The sequence below is a fragment of the Ranitomeya imitator genome, chromosome 6 (assembly GCF_032444005.1).
Source record: "Ranitomeya imitator isolate aRanImi1 chromosome 6, aRanImi1.pri, whole genome shotgun sequence".
Taxonomy (NCBI): Eukaryota; Metazoa; Chordata; class Amphibia; order Anura; family Dendrobatidae; genus Ranitomeya; species Ranitomeya imitator.
The window spans coordinates 294726959-294734747 of record NC_091287.1 but is presented as its reverse complement, the minus strand read 5'-3'; the positions used below and the strand labels follow the sequence as shown (position 1 = coordinate 294734747).

At 41.6% G+C, this 7789-nt stretch overlaps 1 long non-coding RNA gene across 2 annotated transcripts in view; it reads left to right on the top strand.

The window, feature by feature from the left end:
* Positions 1 to 3988: 3988 nt before the first annotated feature.
* Positions 3989 to 7789, top strand: part of LOC138641377 (uncharacterized) — a 56891-nt gene continuing 53090 nt past the window's right edge. For both annotated transcript variants that reach the window (XR_011313803.1, XR_011313802.1), the window contains exons 1-2: positions 3989 to 4248; positions 4901 to 4978. This is a non-coding gene — a long non-coding RNA (uncharacterized lncRNA). The remainder of the gene's footprint in view (positions 4249 to 4900; positions 4979 to 7789) is intronic.

Sequence of the window (7789 nt, the reverse complement as noted above, 5' to 3'; positions counted from 1 at the left end):
CAGGTGTAAAACAGTCAGGTCAAAGTTCTGCTCTGCCCCCTATCTATTTTGAGGCCCAATGTCACTAGGGAAGTGAGATACTAGCGTTAGGGACCATCCTCATTGGGGTACACCTTGTTGCCGTGGGATGGCTTTTAAGCTTTTTTTGATCAAAATAGTGAAAACTAAGTACCCTATGTTATCTTCATGTGCTATTACTTTTTATTTACAGGGTATTTACTTATTGTTTTTTTCGCAGGTTTCGTTTTTTAATGGTCACAGTGTGAATTTTTACTAATGCAGCGGCATGTAAACGTTTGGGCACCCTGTTGAAAATTAGATTTATTGAGAACAGTTAAGCAAGTTAAAGATGAAATGATCTCTAAAATGTCAAAAGGTAAAGATCACACATTTCCTTTGTATTTTAGGCAATTTTTTTTTAATCTTTTACATTTTAAATATTACAAAAAGGAACATTGGCTGATGCAAAAGTTTGGGCACCCTGCATGGTTAGTACTTAGTAGCACCCCCTTTTGAAAGTAACACAGCTTGTAAATGCATTCTGTAGCCAGACAAGAGTCTTTTAATTGTTGTTTGAGGGATTTTCAGCTATTTTCCCTCAGAAAATTCATTTCATTTTTTAGGCTGAAATTGCCCCTCTCAGCTTAAACTCGAGTCATTCCCAGGGGTTGGCGGGGAAGGGGGAGCGACAGCTGTCTAATCATACTCACCTGCTCCTGGCGTGGTCCCTGCACGTCCCTGCTTCTCCGGGCGCTGACAGCTTCTTCCTGTATTGAGCGGTCACGTGGTACCGCTCATTACAGTAATGAATATGGACCCGACTCCACTCCCATAGAGGTGGAGCCACATATTCATTACTGTAATGAGCAGTACAGGTGACCGCTGAACATAAGAAGAAGCTGTCAGCGCCTGGAGAACCAGGGACGTGCAGGGAGCGCGCCGGGAACAGGTGAGTATGATGGGGCAGTGCGTGATATTCACCTGTCCCCATTCCACCGTTGGGCGCTGTTCCGTCTTCCGCGTCCTCTGCAGTGACGCTCAGGTCAGAGGGCATGATGATGTGATTAGTGTGTTTGTCGCCCTCTGCCTGAACAGTCAGTGCAGAGGATGCGGAAGAGACAGCAGAGCTCGACGGTGGAACGTGGATAGTGACTATAACAAGTGCCGGGGGCCTGAGCAATGAGAGGTGAGTACCGTATGTCATTTTTTTTTAATCGCAGCAACAGCATATGGGGCAAATGACTGTATGGAGCATCTTATGGGGCCATAATCAGCATTTGTGCAGCATTATATGGGGTAAATATTTCTATGGAGCATCTTATGGGGCCATGTGCAGCATTATATGGGGCAAATATCTCTATTGAGCATGTTATGAGGCCATAATCAGCATTTGTGGAGCATTATACGGGGCAAATGTGTCTATGGAGCATCTTATGGGGCCATAATCAGCATTTGTGCAGCATTATATGGGGCAAAGGTCTGTATGGAGCATCTTATGGGGCCATAATCAACATTTGTGCAGCATTGTATGGGGCATATTTTAATATGGAGCATCTTATGGGGCCCATCATAAACTGTATGAAGCATTATACGGGGTGTATTTTGTATGGAGCATCTTATGGGGCCCATTCTAAACTGTATGGAGCATTATACGGGGCGTATTTTGTATGGAGCATCTTATGGGACCCATTATGAACTGTATGGAGCATTATATGGGGCTCCTGATTCAATATGGATATTCAAAAACACTTAACCTACTGATGTCTCAATTAATTTTACTTTTATTGGTATCTATTTTTATTTTTGACATTTACCGGTAGCTGCTGCATTTTCCACCCTAGACTTATACTCGAGTCATTAAGTTTTCCCAGTTTTTTTGTGGGAAAATTAAGGGTCTCGGCTTATACTCGGGTCGGCTTATACTCAAGTATATACGGTATATGTTTTATCTGGTGATGACTGTATAAGCAATTGGAGTTGTTTGTAAGGTTTTAGTTTATTTGAAGTTTTCTCTAAACACAATTTCACCAAACTACGTTGACCAAGAACCTTGCGCATTAAGGACCTGATTCATTATTACATATGTACTTTTTTTAAATCATTTTGGTGTTTTTCACCTATTTATTGTTTCCGCCTTATTCCCTGGCACTTTGATTGACAGCATGTTCTGCACCGATGCTCTGCACAGCGAGCTATCAATCACAGTGTCGTGGCGTGCTTACAGCTGTGGCTCCCAATGACTTGAGAGAGGACTGCAGCTGCTCCGCACTCACCTCCATCACCTAAAGTCAGTGGCTCCCAGGAGGAAGAAAGTTCATTTTCTCCCTGTAGTTGCACTTTCAGTAAGTGGAGGATGTCGGGCAGCATTGTAACCCTATAAACCAACAGATTAACTATTTACTAGATCTATATTTTCTTGTTAATAGAATTTGTGACATAATAAGTTCTCTTTAATTTGTGTATTCTCAGTCACCTATGTTTTTATGTTTGCAGTTATGAGAGTTCTTGGGGTTTCGTTTTGCTTTGGGCTCATTCAACAATTGTGACTTAAAAAAGTCACAATTTTTTGGACGTATATGTACTTAATTTGCTCCTGGAGTGATTATGTCTACAACTCTGGCGGAACTTGCAATTTTTTTTTGTGCTAAAAAGTAGAAAAGAGGATTTAAAATACAGAACATTTTTCATTTATTCATAAACCAATTGTGTCATTTTTAAGAATTTAGCCCAAAACATCAATGAATGCCACAAGCCATGAAAAAAGTAATTAAAAAATGATGAATTGTTCCCTAAATCTTGATTCAAGCGGCAAATCCTTACTCCTATCACCCACAAGGCCGTGCAGAACGTACTGCTTTGGTGTGATATTAGCGTGCCGAGTACCCTGCCTCTCCATGCGCGCAGTGACAGGTGGTGGACCAACAGATCATATTTCACATCATTTGAGAAAAGGTCTTCTCAAAACAAAGTGAACAGGTTACGTCGAGGTGATGTGACCCTTGGGCGGGTCAGGCATTGATGGTATGGAAATAAGTGACTGATGGCATGAAAAGAAAGAAAGACTGTCAAAGTGTCAAGCACAATACTTGATATGCTGAGAGATACTCTGCAAAAATCTTTTGTACTCGTGCTATACAATGCGTGTATAACAGGAGCATTTCTGTCTATTTTATGAGATACGTCACTTCATAGTATTTGCTAAACTATTTTTATTATTTAGCAAAACATGATATGGGTTAATGTTGCTGAAAAATATTATATAACTCAAATCTAAAGGGTGATAGCAATATGCACTCTTAAAGGGTATGTTCCATGAATGTCGCTGATCACTTAGGATCATTAGTGTATTGTCCTGAATCTGTAGCCGGTATTGCTGCACGTCCCACAGCAGTAGAAACGAAGGTTAATCTGATTGACTGCCTGCAGTTCTTGCAGAAAACCGAGGTCTTGTGTCTTTACTGTTACAGCACATTCAGCCAATCAGCAGCAGTCTGTAGTGACTGATCATAGTAAACGGGAAGTCATGGCGTTACATAGGACTGCAGGTTACAGTCACTACATTATCTGTACTCATAGAGTCATCACTGTATTATCTGTGGTGTTACATAGGACTGCAGGTTATATTCACTACATTATCTGTACTCATAGAGTTAACAATGTATTATCTGTGATGCTACATAGGACTGCAGGTTACATTCACTACATTATCTGTACTCAGAGAGTTATCACTGTATTATCTGCTGTCCTATCGTCCCTATATAGGTTCCGCACCTATCGCTGAGTAGGATATCTAATCCCTGCCTGACCCTGGCGATAAGCACTGCAGTGGGAAGGAAAGGATGAGTGCTAGTCAATCCCCACTACTGCTAAAGACAGCTGGGATACACAAAACAAGGGCACACTTAGCTTGATTAGACTCAGAGAGAAACACCAATGTCCTCCAAACTCCAAAGAAGACGCTTGCCGACGGCTGCAGCTCCAAGCCTCAACAAAGAAGTGCAAATAGAAAATAACACCTGCAATTCCCAACAGAAAATTGTCAGTTATAGACACCCAGATTCACGTGACACCATCAGAGTTGGGGGAGGTGTCCTCTAGTTGGCAAAGCAAACTACTGAGGCCTTCTGCAGACAGATGCAGTGCGACGGTCTGAAGCCTCTGACACATCCGCTCATATTGTGACAGTTAGTTAGTTGTTACTGGTCATAACCATGGATATCAAAGCTACTACAATGCCCTGCACATGTGGTAAGTGACATAGCTAATCAGAAGAACTATACTACATTTCCAACAGGAGTTTTTTTTGCTAAGATTACACCTATTACAGGATATTGTGGATGGGAATACTACTTTAATACATCTCCAATACAATACAGCCAAATTTAGAAGGGATTAGGGGATAGAAATCTTTGCAGGAGGTAGATGAAATTACGGAAGGATCTAACTGCAATGCATTGTTGCTGTAGACACAAAACATTTTTGTAAATTTTGATGCATTGATTGGTTCACAAAATGATGTGAAGGTCTTTCTCCCATATAACTGACTACATCTTAGGAAGACTTTACTATTTTCCTATATAATATGGATGTGTACATGATGCGCAATAGCAACCAATCACTATCTGTAACTTATGTCATTGGAAAAGTAAAATGCGCCTCTGACTGCTTCCTGGAGTCGGCAGTAGTTCTGAAGCCTCCTTAGATATGAATCAGCCTGGATGTACAGTTAGCAGGATTTTCAGCACTGGCTGACTCGGACGTGTAACACTTTGTAGTAGCTGATAGGATGTTCTGCTCCAGTGCACTTCAATGGAGTAACAATTATGTTTTCTCACAAAATGCCGAGAAAAGAATTCCGGAATCGGTTTGTAGAAATATAAATAACTTTATGCTTTCAAAGCTTCAAAAGAATGAGAATGAAGAGGCGATGGATTCCAGGCAGAGCTGCGAAGAAGAAGGGTGCAAGAAGAACTCTCAGGTTAGCCAACCCTCTTCATGAATTTCAGCCAAGTGACTCAGATGTTTGCTTTGTCTAGATGTGCGGCTTTTTAATTGTTTCATTGTCTATGAAGCAGAATCTTTATCTATGAGTATATCATTACACAACACAAACCATCCATTTCAGAGACGTGACTTGCCCAATCATACACGGACACTTCGTTTTAGATTCACACTTTCTTAAATAGACTTTACACCAAAAACATAAATTAGGAAGTCAGCTAATTAGTAAGTAAGTAGCACAAGTTTTTTTGAGATGGTCAACATAAATGTGTTATTCTTGGAGGATATTTAAAGGGTGAATTTTCTATTCTTTAATACCCTGTCTAGATTTTTTTTAATGAGACAGATTGGACTTCAACATAGTGTCACAGATTTCAATTATATGTCAATATTAACCAGTTATACTCTGGTATATATACCCCTGGTATACTGGGTCCTCTCAAAAGCTTAAATTCTTTACTTACGTAAAGAATTTGTAATTGTTGCATAAAGAAAAGTAGGGCAAATATGTGTTAGAACACACAATTAACTTCTTATGTTACCTATGTACTCTTGGATGGAATGGGTAAGCCCAATGTAAAATGGGAAGACATATGTCATGACCCTTGTTCTCTATCTTTATATAGGTGGTGTTAGGACACCGCTGGCGCCCCGGCTCGTGTCCTCTCCCCCTCTTTTGCAGGGACGTCGGCATGTGTACTTACCCATCCTTGCTCCCTCGACGTCTGTCTGCTCCCAGGACCTGCGTGCAACATGCATGTCTCCTGGAAGTGGGCTTAGGATGCACAAGCACAAGCTCCCTTACTCTTAAAGGGCCAGCGCACACTGCTAAAGATGTCCCCAGCCAATAGCTGGAAGTCTTGCATATAAGGCACCATCCCCTATTGGGAGGTACCTTAACAACTTAGTCTATGTGTTCCCGCTAGTTAGTTGTAAGGTCCCCATGCTCTTGATTCGATCCACCCTCTCTGTTCCTGTCCCACTCCACCCTACTAATCTGTCCTGCCTGTACCTGATCCTGATCCGTTTGACCTATACCTGTGCCGCTTATCTACCCAGTCTGAACTTGCACCCGAGAACCTGCATCTGTGATCCCATATAGTGGCCGTTCCACGTTCCTGTTCCAGTCCGGCTTGGACCGTACCATCCCGCTAACCAGTTACTGGCCGGTCCTGCTTCCCTGTTCCCCTCGGGGGTCAGCTGCCATGGCTCCGTGAGTCCGTCCTGGAGTAGAACATGGCGTGCACCTGTAGCCAAGCCTAACCCCACCATCAGGGGCTGTAGCAAAGAGTCAGGTGCTCACTTAGTTACACCACTCCACGCTCTCCTCGGACTGTGGCACAGTGGTTCCAGTACGACGTGCGTAACAGCGGGTCATAAAAACAGCTGGAAACAATATGCACGTAAGATCTAAAAGTGATCTGATGGCTCTCGGATTATTATTAGCAATGATCTATATATAATACTGATTTTGTCACCAATGATATGATGCAATATGAAATAATGTCCTGGCAGTTTGTTGCCTTGAGACCTAGAAACATTTTGGAGCTGAAATAGTTAAGTTGGCCATGCAGGGTTTAATTCTTTTAGGATGATTCTGCCATTTGGAAAGCGTTAGGAAGCAGCTCTGATGAACCAACCATAGTGTTTCTGTAAAATGACTTTATCTTGGCAGTAAAAGTGAAAATAGTTGAATCAGAGTCCAGTATGTCAGCAAGGCCCCATAGACATTACGTTGTCAATAACTGGGATTCAATGCTAAAAACGTACGATGTATGACTGCCATTTATGTAAATCACACATTGATTTTGTGAGAACACTTGAATGGTAATCTCTCAGACTGCTTCTTACTCAAAACTTAAGCCAATACTGCCATCTAGTGGTGAAATGTAAAATCTACAAGATTTGCTTATTAATACCGTTAAATACACTTGTGTGGCTGGATATTATTTTCTAGGAATCAGAGGCAAAGCTAGGGGTTTAGCTCAGGGGCAAGGGGTAGGTGGTATGGGGCAAACAGCTGAGTGGGTCCCTATCCAGATAACCCTGATTACAACTACGGTGGCACACCATAATAGTGGATGTAGGCGAACCTCAGCAGATGACCCTGCTGTTGCTTAAAAAAAAATATACAAAGACCAACACTGATATTACCATCATATAGTGACCATATAGTGGTAGACACCAGTCCTGCAACATGTAAGAGATTACAGTACAGTTACAGATAGTGACTCACAGCTGACATTATTATTTATGGAGTTGTTAATTTTCCCATCTTTTCCATCTGACTGTCATGACATCTTCTTCCAGCCAAGACTCGTCTGCAGAGATTGCAACAAAGACATATTTGACTTTTCCCATTTCCATAACCATCCCCATCTATTCCCAACCAGCACAATCTCCTCATCCTGCCGATACCCCAATACTGAGCCGCTGCTGTTGTATATGTTCCTATTGCTGAACCTGCTGTTTGGAACAAAAACAGTGTCACACATACTAACATCCACCACTGTGCCCCTTACAAAGTAATAATGCATCCTGTGTGATAGTAAAATTGCCCCCTAGAAAATATTAAAGTCCTGTGCAAATGGCCTAGAAAACAGTGCCAAATTTTTCCCTTAGAAAGTGATAATGACCTAAGTGCACTCCCAGAAGAAGCCCTCTTCCCATCAAAATGTTTATCCTCTTAATATATTGCAGTCATCACATTATAGAGCACCATGTACTTACAATTGCTCATTTTGCCTTTCTACCCAGCTAATTCTTCTCTTTTCCATTAGGTCTATGA